At 42.8% G+C, this 19,867-nt stretch overlaps 1 protein-coding gene across 6 annotated transcripts in view; it reads left to right on the top strand.

Annotated features, from left to right (window-relative positions):
• The first annotated feature begins 1,942 nt into the window (after nucleotides 1–1,942).
• The window catches only part of FAM168A (family with sequence similarity 168 member A), a 198,735-nt gene continuing 180,810 nt past the window's right edge, over nucleotides 1,943–19,867 (top strand). For 5 of the 6 annotated variants that reach the window (XM_028832840.2, XM_015115123.3, XM_028832839.2 and 2 more), the window contains exon 1: nucleotides 2,002–2,213. The gene's annotated coding sequence lies outside the window, so the exon portion shown is untranslated. Of the gene's footprint in view, nucleotides 2,214–19,867 lie in introns of all 6 variants that reach the window. The other variant, NM_001194786.3, reaches the window with a different exon arrangement.

The raw sequence follows: 19,867 nt of genomic DNA, 5'->3' as shown, positions 1-19,867 counted from the left end.
TGAAGAATAAGAGAAAAGGAGAAAATGGGTGTGGAAAGACCAGAAAAGGAAAAATTTTGAGAAGGCGCATTGAAAATTGAGAAAATTCTCCCTTCTAACTTTATGAATTGGAAGTGACTACTATTATTTTTTTAATAGTGTAACTATTAAAACCAGGCAGGCACAGTGCTGAAGCGTAAATGAGGCAATGGGAAGTCATGGAAAGCATCTAGGCAGCAAAGAAAGGTTAGATTTGGAAATTATGTTTTGTGGAAGTAGTACAGCTTAAAAAATTGTCCAGGTGTAGTGTGGCTCACGCCTGTAATCCCAGCACTTTTGAGAGCTGAGGCAGGAGGGTCTCTTGAGGCCAGGAGTTTGAGACCAGCCTGGGCAATATAGTGACACGACGGTCTCTTACAATTAAAACAAAACAAAAAACAAAACAAAAGAAAACAAAAAACAGTTGTAGGTGCTCCTTTTAAACAATTCAAACAATATGAAAATAAAAATTACAGCCGGGCACAGTGGCTCCTGCTTGTAATCCCAGCACTTTGGGAGGCTGAGGCGGGCGGGTCAGGAGGTCAGGAGATCGAGACCATCCTGGCCAACACAGTGAAACCCCATCTCTACTAAAAATACAAAAATTAGCTGGGCGTGGCGCGTGCCTGTAATCCCAGCTACTCAGGAGACTGAGGCAGGAGAATCGCTTGAAACCGAGAGGCGGAGGTTGCAGTGAGCCGCAATCGCCTCACTGTACTCCAGCCTGGCTATAGATCCAGACTCCGTCTCAAAAAACAAAAAAAACCTACGTGCAATCTGACACCCTTTCCCCCAAGATAATCATTGCTAATATTTTGGCGAACCTCTTTCCTGAAATCTCTCCATGCTTATAGAATATTGTGTCAAACTTCACATAAATGTACCCGTGTAGACATGACGTTCTGTAATCAGTTTTTTTCCCTGAAGAATAAATTGTGAATAGCTTTTCATATCAATAGATTTATATCATCATTTTAAATGGCTTCTTAGTATTGCATTGTATGTATATGTCACGCCTTATTTAAGCAGCACCCTATTGATGAACATTTACTCCCCCCATAATTAACTACGTCATATAACAACTTTGTGCATTCATCTTTTCGAAATTGTTCGATTATTTTTTAAGGTAAATTCTTGAAAGTAATGGAGCTGGGTCAAGAAGTATGCGCTTTGTCGTTTGGATTCAAGTTGCCGAATCGTCCTCAAATTTGCAGGGAGACCAGCGAGGAAGCTCCGGCATTAGTTCTGGTGAAAGACAACTGAAACAGAGATGGCGAGGGAAGAACAGAATTACAGGTGATCTAGCCCATCAAGGCCCATCCTCGGTGGGCTGGCATATTCCTTCCCTTTGCCTCTCTTTCACTTCTTTTTCTTAACATGGAGGAAGAACCGAGAACTGCATCTCCCAGCATTTCGCAGGGACCACACTCCCTGGGAACTGTAGTGCCGGGTCTGAGAAGGGTCCGGAAGGAGAACAGGAAGCTGAGAGGCATGCTGGGAGGTGTAGTCGAGAGAGAGAGAGAAAGAGAGAGAGAGAGAGAGCAAGAGCGAGAGAAAGCGCGAGCGAGCGAGAGAGTGCGAGAGAGAGAGAGAGAGAGAGAGAGAGAGAGAGAGTGTGTGTGTGTCTATGCAAAGAGGATGGAGACGTTGCGAGTACGGCCCCTTGGGGATGGGGCCTCGGGCGACCTGACTTTCCTCACAGGTGGTCTTTGAGTCTACAGAGTCTGCCAGCGGATGGTTGGCTTTATTCCATTGTGCGTGACCGGAGAGGGCGCGGCCCCTCTGCACCGGGCTGGCGGCGGGAGGCTCAGGCCGCGCGCGGGCTAAAGCAGGGCATGCCGGGAGTTGTGGTCCCGGCGCTCTGAGGCTGTGGGACGTGTCGCGGCGCCGCGCCGGCTCCTCCTTCCCTGCCCTTCTCAGCGGTCCCCCGCCTCCTCCCTCCGCCTCCTCCTCCCTCGCCCGCAGCCGAGCGTCCCCTCCCCCAACCCGTCGGGCTCCTCGGCGGCTACTGCAGAGGATTCAGAGCCGAGTCGCTGAGGAGGAGGAGGCTCCGGTCCCCGCGCGCCATCCGCCACCCTACTGGACACGGGCGAGGGAGCGAGAGCGTCGCCGCCGTAGCCTCCGGAGAAGACAAGGGCATCGTCGCCTCAGCCGCCGCCGCCGCCGCCGCCGTTTTCGCCTGCAGCTGCTCACCGGTGAGGAGACTCCCCCCGCCACCCGGTCCGCTGGTCCTGAGCCTGGGCCGGTGGCGCTGGCGAGAATGAGAGTGGGGGCTGCGGAGCCCCCGTGCAGGTGGTGGGGAGGGGGTTCAGGTCGCGATGGAACGGCGGGCTGGTGGGGGAGACTTGTCCAGGCGCTGGCTGGGGGTGGGGTGAGGGTGGGACCCAAGCAGGTTGGGGGGCGGGCGACCAGGGAGGAGGACTTTTGATGGAGAATAACACAACCTGGGACAGGAGAGTGGGGTGGGGGCGCCAGGTTGGAATTCGGGATGGTCTTGGGGCGAGGTGGAAGATGAGACTAGGGTGGGATGGCTTTTAATGGGGGAGGGGACTGAATGAGGGTGGTGATTTGGGTTTGGCCTGGAGCAGTTGACAGCTTGGGATCTGAGCTGGGGTGAGGGGTAGGGGAATGATTTCAACGGAGAGTGAGTGGCATGTACAGGGCTGGACAGGACCCTGCGGAGTGTTAATTCAGGAGGGTGGAATTTGGGGTAGACCTGGGGCAGGATGATGGAGGTGGCAGGAGTTGGGGGTGAGGGGCTTGGCATGGGTTGAGACCTGAGCTTGAAGTGGGTGTTTGTCATCTGGGGCTGGTGGAATTTGTGGAGACTTACGGAATAGCATGGGTTAGGATAGAGCAGAGGAGTGCAATTTGGGGGTTTCCTGGGGTGGGCTGATGGAGGTTGGAATAGGAGTTGGTGGAGGTGAAACATTCAGTGAGGGGAGTGTGATGGTGAGCTGGCAGGAAGGGGTCACATTGGAAGTCAGGCCCGAAATGGGAGGACAGGGATGGAAATAGAGTGTGGGGCACAGTGGGTTGGATTTAGGGTGATCTTACAATCACTGGAAAGGGCATGGTGGCTCCTTGGTTCCAGGGTCAAGGCAGAGGGCACATAAAACATCACTGGGCTGCATTCATTGAAAGGATAGCGGCAGGGGTGAGCAAAGTTGGGGGATGGTATCTTGAAGAAAATGTCCCTTGGCCAAGGTGGCAGAGGGAGTTTTGGAGAAGGACTTTCGGAGATGAGCTGGTAGGCCTGGGGAGGTGGTTGCTGATGGTGAGGTGGCACAGGGGAAATTTAAGGAATGGGAGACCTGGAGTTGTTGGTATGGATGGGGCAGAGAGGATGGAGAGGGACAGTGAGCTGTGCCGGAGAAGGGGGTGGAAATGGGTTGGATTATTTTGGAGATGAAGAATTGGGATGGCCTCCAAGAGACACATGAGGGTTAAGGGTTGGAATACTTAAATGGACAGCCTTGGTGGCTGTGATTGGGGGAGAGGCAGTAAGCCTGTTAGAGGGGACTTTGCAGGGGACACAGAAGAGAGCATCTCATTCTTAGGGGCCATTTTAATCTGTTCGGTTGATCTTTTTGTTTGTTTTATTTATATTAGTATAATTTGGAAGTCAAGTCAGCCCAAAGGGTAAAGTTGAAAGGGGATTTAGTTAAGGTAGAATTAAGGAGGGGAGGGTGTCTTCTGTTATTTGTATATCATAAAAAGTAAGTTGGGGGAAAAGGAGCATACTTCCAAACTAAAGGTGGGAGAAGATAAACTGGAATGTAATAGATATCTTTCTATATAATATTTCTGCCTTTTCCTTTCCCCTCTCCTCCTGGTGCATTTAAAAACTATACCTGGAATTTGAAATTTAAATAGATTTGATGAGCTTGAGATAGTTAAGGGTGCATTTCTTGCTTGAGAACTAATGAGTAAGCCTGAAAAATATGAGACTGAATTTATTTTGTAGGTAGGCAACATGCACATAGGCAAAAAGAGCTTGGGTCTTTTTTATCCCCTTTTTAAATTGATTGCTTGAAGACGCCATTTGTTAGTGTCCTGGTTTGCAAGGCAATTAGGCCCATCATTGTATTGCAGGCTAATAATCCTGAGATGAGTCTTGGCACCACTGCTTTATGTAAACAGAGAGAAGACAGGAAATATGGAAATGTCATAAATATTCATTGGTGAGATGGTTTGGTACTGATGGAGTTTTTCATATGATTGTCTTTTGACATTTATAAGATTGAAAATAATTGGACTCTATTTCTAAAGATTGAATTTTCTTCCAAAGGAATTCAGGTGATCAGAATTCTGTCAGATGTGAATAAATAAAGCATATTGAGTCATTTTTATTTTATTTTTTAGAGAATGATGTTGATGTAGGTACATTGTATTAACTACAGAAACAATATCTCCATCTATTCATCAGAAATTTGATTTAAACCTTAGTGATATGCTCATTCTTAGGGCAGAATGGTGATAATGGAAGGTACGCAGGAGTGTAAATGGAGGGAACATCATTAGAGAAACAGTTTTCTGGACCTAATTGCATTAACTGTTATAATATGTTAAACATAAAGTGGCTGTTGATTAGAGCTCAGACTGAAAAAAAATGAGGAGGGATGTAAAGTAGATAAAATTGGCACCATTGGGATTGAAATAATTCTTTTTATTTTTGTTTAAGCTGCAGAGTTTAACTCGCAAACAAACCATTTTCCTTGGCTTTCACAATTGAGCATATAAAAATACCATTTAGAATCTTTTTTTTTTTTAGCTCCAAAATGGGCAGAATGATGGAAAGTTGGACTTATCCTTTGAATTGAAAGTGTTTTGTAATGAGGAAGCTTTCTGTATTATAATAGAAATCAGGTTTGAGCAGTTACCTGTAATTCAATGAGACTGTAATCTAATGCAAGCATTTCCCTCATAACTTTACTCTGGGGTCTAGACATTGTTTTTGCAGATCTGTGGGCTTGGTCTAGAGGCGGGATGTTTATATTAAAGCCCTAGCTTTTGAGAGCCCAACATGAAAAGTAATTGCCTGGAAGAAATGTGTTGGTGGATTTTTTTTTCCACAGCCATGGTCACTTGTGTAGTAGTAATGTGTTTTTGTATCTTTACCTCATTTGATCCTCCAGATATCTTGGTGAGAAGAGAGCAGATGGAGGTGTTGGTAGACAGAAGCCTTGGTGGAATGAATAGCCTGTGAGTTTAGGAGTTGAGTCCTGGATTCAAATCCCAGTTCTACTACTTGAAAGCTGAGTGATTTCAATCAAGTCATTAAAAACCTTGATTTTTATCACCAAAGTGCTGACCAAAGTGCTGGCTGCCAGCACTTTGGGAGGCTGAGGTGGGCAGATCACTTGAGGTCAGGAGTTCGAGACCAGCCTGGCCAACATGGTGAAACCCCATCTCTACTGAAAATACAAAAATTAGCCAGGCATAGTAGGTGCCTGTAATCCCAGCTACTCGGGAGGCTGAGGCAGGAGAATTGCTAGAACTGGGGAGGTGGGCAGTGAGCCATGATCACGCCATTGTACTCCAGCCTGGGCAACAAGAGTGAAACTCTGTCTTGAAAAAAACAAAACAAAAAAAAACCCTTTCATATTTAGTGGTAATGGCCGCAAAACATTGTGAACATAATTAATACAACTGAATTGTACACTTAAATTTGGTTAAAAAGGTAAAAATACACAAAAAAACCTCAGAAACCAAAAAAACTGGCCAGGCACAGTGGTTCATGCCCATGATCCCAGACTTTGGGAGGCTGAGCTGGGCGGATTGCTTGAGCCTAGGAGTTCGAGACTGGTGAGGGCAACATAGGGAGACCCGTTTCTACAAAAAAAAAAAAAAAAAAAAAAAAAAAAAAAAATTAGCTGGGTGTGGTAGCCTACACCTGTAATCCCAGATACTCAGGGGGGAGGTGGGAGGATTGCTTGAGCCAGGGAGGTCAAGGCTGCAGTGAGCCATGATCATGCTTCTCTGCACTCCAGTCTGGGTTACAGAGTGAGACCCTGTCACACAATCAAACTTTCGTACTTTACAAGGCTGTCAAGGAGAACAAACCAGTTCATGTCCTGAAAACACTGTACATATATGAAATATCTGTTCACTATTTATTTAATGAATGTCTGCTAAGTGCCGGGGAAATAAAAATGAACAGAAAGTAGTTGTCAAGGAGCTTTTAGTGTCATGGGAAAGACAGACAAATTAAATATGGTGAGAAAAATGAGGCAAAATGAATGCTATGGTTAAATGTGGGTTTTGAAGTCTGCCTACCACTTAACTATTAGCTGTGTGACATTGGGCACAATGGGCTCATCTGTAAAGTGGGGATAATAGAATTAATATCATAGGATTGTTTTGAGGATTAAATAAGATAATCAATGGAAAGCATTTTTTTTTTTTTTTTTTGAGACGGAGTCTCGCTCTGTCACCCAGGCTGGAGTATAGTGGCCGGATCTCAGCTCACTGCAAGCTCTGCCTCCCGGGTTTACGCCATTCTCCTGCCTCAGCCTCCCGAGTAGCTGGGACTACAGGCGCCCGCCACCATGCCCGGCTAATTTTTTGTATTTTTAGTTGAGACGGGGTTTCACCGTGTTAGCCCGGATGGTCTTGATCTCCTAACCTCGTGATCCGCCCGTCTCGGCCTCCCAAAGTGCTGGGATTACAGGCTTGAGCCACCGCGCCCGGCAATGGAAAGCATTTAACACAGTATGTTTTTTAGTACACATTAAAAAAATATTAGTTGTTGCCTTTATTGTTAGAAAGATTGGCAGAGGCTAGAATGAATAGCCTTGTAGGCCCTACCAATGAGTTCTTAGTATTGTGGTATATATTAATGAGGTATTATTTTGTATTATGATCTCATGCATTTTTGCATGTGTACAGTCTGGGAAGTTTAAACAGTTCTTTAAATACCAAAGTCCTAAACAGATGTTAGCTGTTAGCTTCCTCATTAATGAAATAAGAAGAAAAATTATGCTTTGAGAGGTTAAATGACTTGTTTAAGGTTACACAAGTCAGTGGAAAAGTCTGGGTTACAGCCCCCAAATTCTAATTTGTCAACCCCATTTATATCTTTTTTTAAATTGTAAAATATGTCATATGTATAAAAGTATATTTAACATAAACCCACAACTTAAAGAATAACAAATTGAAGACTTTTCTACTTGCTACCCAGCTTAACAAAAAGGAGATTTCTAGTACCTTTAAAGCCTCTTGTGAGGTCCTACTTGATTGAGTCTCCTACCTTCTCTCTCCCTCAGAGGTAAACAGTTTGCTAAATTTTATGTGTATGATTTCTTTGCTTTTCTTCATACTTTTACCAAATATGTGCATATCCCTAAACCATATATTTTTTACCTTTGCAACTTTTTATAAATAGAATTATAGGATAAATATTGACTTGCTTTATTCTTATTTATTCTTATTTTTTAACTTTTAAAAAAGCTTTATTTCTTCCACCATTAAATAATGTATGCTCATGATAGAAACTAAAAATTACAAAAAGTAGAAAGAAGCAAAAGTATTGTTTTTAGTCCCATTACCCAGTAACACTTTTTTTGTGTTTGTTTTTTTGTAGAGACAAGGTCTCATTATGTTGTCCTGGTCAAGTGATCCTCCTGCCTCGGCCTCCCAAAGTGCTTACAAATGCAGGCATGTGGCACCATGCCTGGCTGACAAATGCTTTTTGTAGAAAATATTTTGTGCCACATATGGCCTCTTGTTGTTCTTTCTCCTCCCTTCCACTCCCCTTCCCTTTTGTCTCCCTGTCTCCCTCCCTGTTCTTCTCCTTCCCCAAGCCCCTCCTCTTGCTTCTCCCCAGTCTTTCTTCTCCCTCCCCTTCTCTTTCTCCTCCTTTTACGTGGTTTTAAGAAAGTAAAAACTCACAGGCCATACAAAAATAGGCCATGGGCGGGCCATAGCTTGCTGACCCCTGGTATGTTAACAGAAATCAACTCAAAGTTGTAAAATATTGAAGAGCAAAGAGACTAAACCAAGTTCATATTTCTTGCTTTATTTTGTTAAATTTAGTTCCTTGGACAGTTATGCATATCTTTAGTGTTGAAAACAATGGTATAGAATTTTTTTGTCAAATTATGTTAATCTGAAAGTTTAACATTTTATTAAATGAGCCATTATTTTCTGTATGAAGACACTGAGGAAACCTCAGTTTATAAAGTTCCAGCACAACTCCTCCTCCTGCCGTTTAGGCAGGTGTCTGGGTCCTTTCAGAGTATGCCTATTTTATGATGATACAGGTTGTGCTTTTTCTTAGATATAGACGTTTTGAAGGAACCCTGAGATGATATATTTTTCACAGTAAACTTCAATCCCTGGCTGACTTGAGATTATGATCTTGATTTGCCTTCTGATCATGTCCCTCAAGCTTGATGATTTCTGCTAACTTTTCTAGCCTCTGTTTTATAATTTTTCTAAGTATTTTAGTTTTCTAATATGTCTTCCTCTATCTTTTCTTTTGTGTTGATAGCAAATGTCTCTATCAGTAAATAATAGCTATGCTACTTATACTTATGCAAGTATAATGGTACTATTTTATTTGATATATAGTTCTTAGGTTGGTCATGTGGCATTGTTTTCATTTTAAGGATGAAGAAATTAAGACTCTAAGAGGGTAGCTGGGTTCAGTGGCTCACACCTGTAATCCCAGCACGTTGGGAGGCCAAGGTGGAAGGATCGCTTGAGCCCAGGAGTTCAAGACCAATCTGACCAACATAGTGAGATCCAGTCTCTAGCTGGATGTGGTGGCATGCACCTGTGTTCCTAGCTATTTTGGAGGCTGAGGTGGGAGGATCACTTGAGCCCAGGAATTTGAGGCTACAGTGAGCTATGGTCACACCACTGCTCTCTAGCATGGGCAAGACTATGTTTCAATAAATAAATGAATAAAAAGATTCAAAAGGGTAATTTGTCTTAGGCCTTAAGACAAGTAGGGAATTAGTAGGGAAAGACAAAAGGTACCTAACATTTGAGTGTCTATGGCAGGCAGTATTCTGGGTGCTTTCTTTTCCTTATAGATAGAATTTAATCCTCACATTTCTACTGTATAAGGAATTGTGACCATTTCACAGAAGAAGAAATGGAAGCAACTGAGGCATATAATGATTCAACTAGTTTGCATTTATTTACATAGCTAGTAAGAGAAGAAAAACTCATATTTAAAAACCTGATCTGCCTGGCTCCAGAGCCATTGTTCTTTTTGTTGTACTGCATATAAATCTTCCTGGTTTTAAGCTGTTAAATCAGTAGTCTTCTTCCTTTTTTTTTTTTTTTTTTGAGACAGAGTCTCGCTTTGTCTCCCAGCCTGGAGTGCAGTGGTGCGATCTCCGCTCACTGCAACCCCTCTTCCTCCCAGGTTCAAGCGATTCTCCTGCCTTATCCTCTTGAGTAGCTAGGACCACAGGCGCGTGCCACCATGCCTGGCTAATTGTTTGTATTTTTGGTAGAGATGGGATTTCACCATGTTGGCCAGGCTGGTCTCGAACCCCTGACCTCAGATGATCTGGCTGCCTCGGCTTCCCAAAGTGCTGGGATTACAGGCATGAGCCTGTGCCCAGCCTAAATCAGTAGTCTTCAACCTTCTTAGGGTAGTATCTGGCTACTCTTTAGAATCACCTGAGGATCTGTTTAAAAAAAAAGACATGTGTCAGTTCTACTCTGGACCAGTGTGAACAAAACTTCTGTAGGTGAACATAAGGCAGATGTGTGTATATTTATATAGAAAATATAAATTAAAAATAAATTATATTTAGGTACATAGAAAAAAATGCACAAAATGTATAACCAGCATTCGGATCAAGAAAGGGACATTATCCCCTCCTCCAAGGAAACCAACAACTTCCAGTACTGTAGATTATTTTCACCTGTTTATGACATTTCATAGGTATGACTGGCTTTTCCTATATAACATACTTGTGAGATTCATTTATGTTCTCGTATGTAGGTATAGTGTGTTCTTGCTTATTGCTATGTAACAACAGTTCTCAAACATTTTGGTGTCTTCATATTCATATTTATTGACGACTCCAAAGAACTTTTGCTTGCAGTAGCGCAGTCATGGCTCACTGCAGTCTTGACCTACTAGGCTGAAGCGACCCTTCAACCTCAGCCTCCTAAGTAGCTGGGACTACAGGCATGTGCCACTATGCCTGGTTATTTTAAAATTTTTTTGTAGAGACAGGATCTTGCTCTGTTGCCCTGGCTAGTCTCGAACTCCTAGGCTCAAGCAATTTTTCTGCCTCAGCCTCCCAAAGTACTGGGATTACAGGTGTGAGCTACTGCCCTCAGCTGTGTTAGCATATTCTAATGAAAATAAGTATATTATTCTAAATGAAAAAAATTAGAATAATATTTTACATTTTTAAAAATCTCTGGTATCTTATTGAATCTGCCTCTGCATTCAATCTGTTGCAGTTTGTTGTTTTGCATGGAATATAAAGAAAATTCAGTCCTGCATAGATAGGTAATTGGAAAAAGGAGGGATTTTTTTTTTTTTTCTTTTAAGAGAGTTTTGCTCTTGTTGCCTAGGCTGGAGTGCAATGGCACGATTTCAGCTCACCGCAGCCTCCGCCTGCTGAGTTCAAGCGATTCTCCTGCCTGAACCTCCCAAGTAGCTGAGACTATAGGCATGCACCACCACGCCCGGCTAATTTTTGTATTTATAGTGGGGGGGGGGGGTTTCACCATCTTGCCCAGGCTGGTCTCGAACTCGTGACCTCATGATCCACCCATCTCGGCCTCCCAAAGTGCTGGGATTACAGCTGTGAGCCACCGCACCCAGCCAGAAGGAGGAATGTTTTTATGTAATTGTGGATATTCCTCTTTGATACTACACCAGTCATGTCCAGCCCTTTGAATGTGAGAACTTTTTTGCTTATCTGTGGTGGATATCATGAAAATTATACACACTTTTTTTCCTTTCCTTTCCTTTTCTTTTTTTTTTTAAGCTTATCAGCTATTGTTAGTGTTGGTGTGTTTTATGTGAGGCCCAAGTCAATTTTTCTTCCAGTGTAACCCAGGGAAGCCAAAAGGTTGGACACCCGTGTTACACCAAAACTTGACAATTGGTAGTTTGTTAAGGTTCATTGCCGTGTACAGTCTGAACCATATCACTGAGCTTTCATGCTCTGTTACATTAAAATCCATTGGTCTGTTTTTTTCTTTATTATTTTTTAATTTGCTTATTTCTCCAAGAAAAACCATTGGTCTGTTATGTACTTTAAATAGATCTTTTATCCATGCATAATTTTTGTAGCATTATGCATTGGTCAGTTGGAAAATATTGGTTCATTGAGTATCTTAGTCTGCTCAGGCTGCCATAACAAAATGCCATAGACTGGGTGGTTTAAACAACAAAAATTTATTTTCTCTCAGTGCTGCAGGCTAGAAAGAAGTCCAAGATCATTGTTCCAGCATGGTCAGTTTTTAGTTAGGGCTCTCTTACTGGCATCTAGATGGCCACCTTCTCGATGTTTCCTCACATGGTGGATTGGAGAGGGAGGAGAGAGAGAGAGAATAAGTGCGAGTGAACAGGCAAGCTCTCTGGTGTCTCTTTTTAAAGGCACTAATCCCATCATGGTAGCCCCACCCTCATGACCTCATCTAAACCTAATTATAAATCATCTAAACCTAATTATCTCCCAAAGGATCCATTTCCAGATACTATCACATTGAGGAAAAGGGCTTCAATTTATGAATTTTGGGGGGAGGCAATTCAATCTATATTACTGAGTTATGTGGAGCTTCTTTTTTGAGACCAGGTTTCACACTGGAGTGCAGTGGTGCATTCACGACTCACTTTGGCCTCAACTTCCTGGGCTCACGTGATCATGTAATCCTGCCACCTCAGCTTCCCGAGTAGCTGAGACTTCTGGTGCAGGCCACCGTGTCCTGCTAATTTTTGTATTTTTTCGTAGAGATGGGATTTCACTGTGTTGCCCAGGCTGGTCCCCAACTCCTGGGCGCAAGTGGTCCCCCTGCCTCAGCCTCCCAAAGTGCTGGAATTACACATGTGGGCCACCGCGCCTGGCCATGTGCAGATCTGAATTGTATAATGTTTAAGAACCCACATTTGTTAATATCACCACTCATCTCATCAGACAAGTCTTTTCTAATTTTCACTTGAAAGCTCAAATTTTATCATTGGCAACCAATACTGATAGTTGTTTTCGTTGAAGTGACAGTCTCACATTGTTCATTTTCAAAAAATTGTCTGCCAGACATCCAAGTCTGAATAATCATAATTTTTCTGCCAGTCGTTTTTTTCAAGTAAAAATGGTGTTTATGAAAAGAAGCAGCTAGTACAGCTTGCAACTCAATTGCACAAGTGCTTTAGTGCTTTTCTTTGAGACAATTCTTGTACCTTAATATGCAGCAGAAATGCTTTGTGTGAGGCTGGGTGCGGTGGCTCACGTTGTAATCCCAGCACTTTGGGAGGCCAAGGCAGTTGGATCTCCTGAGGTCAAGAGTTTGAGACTAGCCTGGCTAACATGGTGAAACCCCTTCTCTACTAAAAATACAAAAATTAGCTGGGCGTGGTGGCTTACACCTGTAATCCCAGCTACTCAGGAGGCTGAGGCAGCAGAATCTCTTGAACTGGGGAGGCAGAGGTTGCAGTGATCCGAGATTGCGCCACTGTCCTCCAGCCTGGGCGACAGAGCTAGACTCCATCTCAAAAAAAATAAATAAATAAATAAATAAGGAACGCTTTATGTGTACATTCCATTTTTCCATTTCTTCACACAATATGAAACAGATGTATAATTAGGATTAAGATTTAGTAAAATTAATACTTTTTTTTTGAGATGGAGTTTTGCTGTGTTGCCCAGGCTGGTCTTGAACTCCTGGCATCAAGTGCTCCTCCTGCCTCAGCTTCTCCAGTAGCTGGGACTACAGCTCTGCACCACTGTGCCTGGCTATAATTAATAGTTTTTACGACTTCAAGGACTTTTTTTTTTTTTTTTTTAGACGGAATCTCACTTTGTCACCCCAGCTGGAGTGCAATGGTGCAATCTGGGCTCACTGCAACCTCTGCCTCCTGAGTTCAAGCTATTCTCCTGCCTCAGCCACCCAAGTAGCTGGGATTACAGGCGCCTGAAACCATGCCTGGCTAATTTTTGTATTTTTAGTAGAAATGGGGTTTTTGCCTTGGCCAAACCCCATTTGGCCAGGCTGGTCTCGAACTCCTGACTTCAGGTGATTCACCCACGGCCTCCCAAAATGCTGGGATTATAGGTGTGAGCCATTGCGTCCAGCAAGAACATTCTTTAATGAAACTGAAACTTAAGTTTTTTTTTTTTTTTTAACATGTCCGTGAAGAATGCAATGACACTATTACAGTTTGGTGTCACTGCCTTGATTCAGTATAGGATGATATATTTTTATTTGTTGATATGATTATGTTTCTAGGCTTTACTTATTTCTTATTGGGGGAATAGCTGATGTTGTCAAACCTTTACTAAAAATACTGTTTTGAAAGCCAATGTGAATGCAATTTTTTCTTTGCCTTAGTATAATAAAAAACCTTTAGAATTGAACAGTTTCACAACTTTGTCAGGATGTTAGAAAATTAATTGGGCTTGGTGCTTACTTTTCTCCACGTTGTGGTTAAGGAAGGGTGTGAAGTGGCTTTTAGAGAACTATCCATAGCTATGCATAAGAGTGATTTTTGAGGTATATTAGGTCTCCCTACCCTTAGCCTGGTACATTTACAATAGAAAAAGACAAAGGTACAGATGAAGTCGTAGGCAAATAATCTTGTATAATGACTTCGGTTTTTCACTATGATTGGACAGAGGAGAATGGAGAAAGAAGTAGTCTAGATAAGTCATAGTGCTAAACATTGTTTTATCTTCCAGTTAACACCCCTGTATAGCCTGGAACCTTTGTTCTGGGGGTAGGAAATAACATTCATTGTGTACCGACATTGTGCTAGGCCTTGTTATCTTACTTAAACCTGACAATTTTTCTGTGTGTATGTGGCCATATTTTTTAGTTTTAGACATTTAAAAAAATGATGATGATGATTTTTTATTTTTTTTGAGATGGAGTCTTGCTATTGCCCAGGCTGGTCTTGAACTCCTGGACTCAAGTGATCATCCTGCCTCAGCTTCCTGCATGGCTGGGACTACAGGTGTATGTCATTGCGCCTGCTGTGGTGGTCATAATTATTTTATGTGTAAGAAAACAGAGGCTCAGAGATGTTGAGCCTATGCAGGCCCATCAGTGACTAGGGTGGGATTTAATCCCCAGACTTTTCTGCCTCCAAAACCTATGAGTGCTTTTTCCTATGTGACATACTGCCTTCCAGAGACAGTGTCTCACTGATTATTTGTATATCCTTGATACTTGGAACCTAGCAGGGGCTTAGTACATTTCTGTGGAGTAATTGAGAACAGTGCTAAGTGAGTGAACCAGTTTTCACAGAGCAGGGTGTAACTCACCCACTCTGAGCTAATGTGCATGTTGGTACTACAAAGTATAGAGTTATGCAGTGATTTTGTACACTAGTATCTGGTCATGGTTTGTTGCTATAGGGAAAGGGTCAATCTCCTTTTTTTGTTTTTTTGTTTTCTTTTGAGACAGAGTCTCACTTTGTCACCCAGGCTGGAGTGCAGTGGCATGATCTTGGCTCACTGAAGCCTCTGCCTCCTGGGTTCCAGTGATTCTCCTGACTCAGCCTCCCTAGTAGCTGGGATTACAGGCACGCACCACCATGCTCAGGTAATTTTTGTATTTTTAGTAGTGATGGGGTTTCACCATGTTGGTCAGGCTGGTCTTAAACTCCTGATCTCAGGTGATCTACCTGCCTTGGCCTCCCAAAGTGCTGGAGTTATAGGCGTGAGCCACTACGCCTGGCCAGGGTCAATCTTGATAATCTTGATGATACATAATCTACATAATCTTGATGATAAATGTAAAACTATTTAAATAATTTGGATATTTAGTAGTCTAAGAAATTTAATGGGATGAATTTTCCCATAGCTATTAAGAGAGTAAGCCAGAACAAAGTAGATGCAGTATGTATTTCTAAAGAGATCATCCCATTAATAGCTATGAGACCTTGGGTATGTTACTGCACTTTTCTGTGTTTCATTTTTGTAACCTTTAAAAGGGAAGTGTAGTAATAATAGTACATAATTCCTATGTAGTTGTGAGGATTGAATGAGATAATTCATAGAGAACTTACTACAGTGCTTGGCAAATAATAATTACTCAATAAATGGTAGCTGTTATTAATGTTATCTTTCTAGAGTGGAAGTATAGAATTTACTGTGACTTTCAGTATATGAAGAAGGAATAATGTTTTGTCTGTTAAAACACCTTTATTATAGAAATTAAGTGCTGACTTTATTGGTTTTTGTATTTTGGGACCGATTTTCTGGTTGTAGCCTACTTGGTCTCTTCTTGGCAACAGAGACCAAACTGGCTATTTATTTGGATTTCTTGGTGAACCAATGGAGGTATGGTATGACCTTTGACTCTCCATCGTTCTTTTCTTTTTTTTTGTAGAGATGGAGTCTTGTTATGTTGCCCAGGCTGGTCTTGAACTCCTGGCCTCAAGCAATCCTCTGCTGTCTTGGTCTCCCAAAGTGCTCGGACTCTATCATAATCTTTTTAAACTTTGTGGTGTTTGGTTGAAACAGATTGGATTGTTCTGGGGAGTTCACTGAGGTTGATAGTTCTTTCTCAATTAAAAATGTCAGTGGACCAGGCACAGTGGCTCACGCCTGTAATCCCAGCACTTTGGGAGGCTGAGGCTGTTGGATCATGAGGTCAGGAGATCGAGACCATCCTGGCTAACACGGTGAAATCCCGTCTCTACTAACAATACAAAAGCAAAATTAGCTGGGTGTGGTGGCGGGTGCCTGTAGTCCCAGCTATTCCAGAGGCTGAGGCGGGAGAATGGTGTGAACCCGGGAGGTGAAGCTTGCAGTGAGCTGAGATCTCAGCACTGCACTCCAGCCTGGGTGACAGAGCGAGACTCCGTCTCAAAAAAAAAAAAAAAAGAAAAAAAAGTCAGTGGGCCAGCCATGGTGGCTCACACCTGTGATACCAGCACTTCTGGAAGCCAAGGCAGGAGGATCACTTGGGCCTAGGAGTTTGATACCAGCCTGGGCAACATAGGGAGACTCCATCTCTACAATAAAATAAAAATAAATTAGCTGGGAGTGATGGCACATGCCTGTGGTCCCAGCTACTTGGGAGGCTGAGGTGGGAGGATCGCTTGGGCTCAGGAGGTTGAGACCGCAGGGAGCACTGATCACACCATTGCACTCCAGCCTGGGTGACAGAGTAAGACAGTGTCTCAATAAAGAAGTCAGTGAATGTAAAAACACCCCTTTCTAAATTTTTTCTAACTAGATCAATCATCATTGAGGAGGTACAGTGTTTCTCCATAAATACCCTACCCCAGAAGCAAAAGAGTGTTTTTAAAAATATTTTTCTGTGTTTATTTACATTTTGATCAGGCTGTATAATTATGAAGGGAAAAACCAACACCCTTTAAAATGAGCACGTCTGAAAGCCTGCCCTTCAACCAAGTGTCACTGTAGGGACACTGTCTCCTAGGTAGGAGTTAGTATGAAACTCTTGACTTAAAACCTTTGAGTTGAGGTCCAGGTTTCCCAGTATGGTATCTGAGGTAGTTCAGGATCCTCTCCCCAACTTCCTGACCATTGTCATTTATTGTTTCTCCTCCTGGCTTGCACATTTTACCTCCAGTACTCGTGAAGTTTGCATTGTACTGTGCCTGTAGTTCTTCAGATGTGCAGTGCCTCTTTTCTCACTGTCTTTGGACGTGCTATTCTCTTGGCCTAGATATCTCTTTGTTACTGTTAATTGGTCTACTCTGATTTAGCCTTTAAGACTCAGCCTAGGAGATAACCTTTTCCAGAAGGTTTTCCATGATTTCCTAGGTTGGAATTGGGTTACTCTGACTGTGGTTATCCATTTATTTGTTGGTCTCTTCCACTTGCAGTGGACAGGAGTTGTATCTGATCATCCTTTTATTCTCAGAGCCCATCTTGGGACCTTTTACAGAATAGGCATCAGTAAAGACATGTCAGGTGAATTCATCATTTCAAACTGGCCTATTAACAGCTGTAATTTCCCGATGAGTCAGTTACTCCATGTTGCTCTGGGCTGAGTTTTGTTTTTTTTGAGACAGAGTCTTGCTCTGTCGCCCAGGCTTGAATGCAGTGGTGTGATCTTGGCTCACTGCATCCTCCGCCTCCCGGGTTCAAGCAATTCTCCTGCCTCAGCCTCCTGAGTAGCTGGGATTATAGGCGTGCGCCACCATGCCCAGCTAATTTTTGTATTTTTACTAGAGACGGGGTTCCATTGTTTTAGCCAGGATGGTCTTGATCTCCTGACCTCGTGATCCGCCCTCCTTTGCCTCCCAAGGTGCTGGGACTATAGCATGAGCCATTACACCTGGCCTGGGCTGAGTTAGAGTGTCTTCTATCATTGTTGTTGCCCCTTGCTCCCTGCCCCTTGTGTTATCTCTACTCTACTTCAGCCCACTCTCATGTAGCTTTCCTTTACTCTTTGCCCATGGCTGGGTCAGTGGAGCTGTGTACAGAGTAGACACAAAGAGACTCAGAAAGAACTTGATTTATGACAGGTCCCTGGAATTTCACCTGGAATGAATGAAGATCGCATTGGTAAATGGAGAAACTGGGACCTTATGATTGCTTTTCTGACTCTTAGTCTAGAGTTCTTTTTTCTGCTTCCAAGTTTCCTCTTTATTAACCTTTGGTCAGTTTTAATTTATAGATAATGTAAAATGAATGCTATAAAACCAAATTGTATCAAATGCTTGTGCATTTGATTTTTACAACTGAAATATAAGACTTAACTGTTTGATGGTGGAAAGATTGAGACTTTAGGAAATGTGGGTTTTTAATAACTGCCTTATTAAGCCATCAGTAGTTTCTGGCAGGCAATTTTTTTTTTTTTTTTTTTGAGACAGAGTTTCGCTCTGTTGCCCAGGCTGTAGTGCAGTGACGCAATCTCGAGTCACTGCAAGCTCCGCTTCCCAGGTTCATGCCATTCTTCTGCCTCAGCCTCCCGAGTAGCTGGGACTACAGGCATGTGCCACCATGCCTGGCTAATTTTTTTTTGTATTTTTAGTAGAGATGGGGTTTCACTGTATTAGCCAGGATGGTCTCGATCTCCTGACCTCGTGATCCACCCACCTTGGCCTCCCAAAGTGCTGGAATTACAGGCATGAGTCTGGCAGGCAATTTTAATTATGATTCCCCAAAATATTTTGCTGATTAAAGTCTTTGTAGCAAGCAAAAATAATCACTTATGCCTCTATGCATTGTTTTAGTCAACATGGATATCAGCCTCTGTGTTAGGTTGGTTTTGATGATACACGGAGATGAGTTAGGTGTAGTTGCTGTCTTCAAGGAGCTCCCAGGTGCAACAGAGATAAGATATAAACAAATAAGTTGACTGGGTGCGGTGGCTCATGCCTGTGATCCCAGCACTTTGGGAGGCCGAGGCGGGTGGATCACAAGGTCAGGAGTTTGAGACCATCCTGGCCAACATGGTGAAACCTTGTCTCTACTAAAAATACAAAAATTAGCTGGGCATAGTGGCACATGCCTGTAGTCCCAGCTACTCGGGAGGCTGAGGCAGGATAATCGCTTGAACCCAGGAGGCAGAGGGTGCAGTGAGCCGAGATTGTGCCACTGCACACCATCCTGGGCAATAGAGGGAGACTCCATCTAAAAAAAAAAAAAAAGAAAAAGAAAAACCAAGTTACAGTTCAATGTTATAGATGTTATAAAATAAGTAGCAGAGAGAGGGTATGCAAACCTTTTTTTAGGGAAGAGTTCTTGGGGGAAGAGTAACCTGAGCTTATTTTTGAAAGAAGACTAGGTCTTATGTGTGGACAATTCTGTACATGGAGTTGGAAGAACTGAATTTGAACCCCAGCTCAGCCACTTACTAAGCTGTCTGACTTGGACAGGTTGTTTAAGTACTCTGCAAATCTCAGTTTTTTCCCATGTAAAGTGGGGACAGTCATATCTATATCCACCTTTGAAATTTAATACATTTGAAAGAAGCTCATAAATGTGGTATACAAATATTCGGTTTTTTAGCTCCTAAATATGGTATACAAGTATTATATTCTGTTTTTTTTCCCCAAGCCAAACTGTATCCAGCTGTATTAAAGATACTTTTCATAAACAATCATAGCATTTCAGGCAGGACATGGGCAGACAATCGTTAACAGTGTACAACAACTTTCAAACTCCCTTCTTCAATGGACTACCAAAAATCAGAAAGCCACTATAAAGCCCAATGAAGTCTTCATCTGGTGCTCTGAACAGGGAAAGTTTAGAGTGACGGTTGACATTTCACATTTAGCATGTTGTTTAACAACTTTTCACGAGCCGACCCTGACTTTCAGGAAGTGAAGTGAAAGTGACAGAATTTACCTGAAGATCCACAATCTAGAAACAGAACCACTGCTCTTTTGACAGGTGCCATCTCAGTGGCATCACTGGAAAGTCCAGATTGCCTGACACACTGGTAACCAATGATTAGGGGTCAGGTCCCAACAGATGTCTGGGTTTAAGGGAGTTAAGTCTAGCTGAAAGGTGGAAAGGGAGAAGAGGACATAAAAACAAATTTGTTTTTCCATACCACAGGCTTTTGTGCCAAGGTGGCCATGTGTGTCAAAGTCAGGGAATCCCTGCTCCTGGGAGCCAAGAGGAAGTCTCTCAAAACTAGAAGGGAAAGGTGTTTTCCCCACATCAATCCAGCTTCGGAGACATTCTATTAGTGACATATGCCCCTTCCTCTCAAAACA

Source organism: Macaca mulatta, chromosome 14, assembly GCF_049350105.2.
Source record: "Macaca mulatta isolate MMU2019108-1 chromosome 14, T2T-MMU8v2.0, whole genome shotgun sequence".
NCBI lineage: Eukaryota > Metazoa > Chordata > Mammalia > Primates > Cercopithecidae > Macaca > Macaca mulatta.
This window is presented reverse-complemented; position numbering and strand designations above follow the sequence as displayed.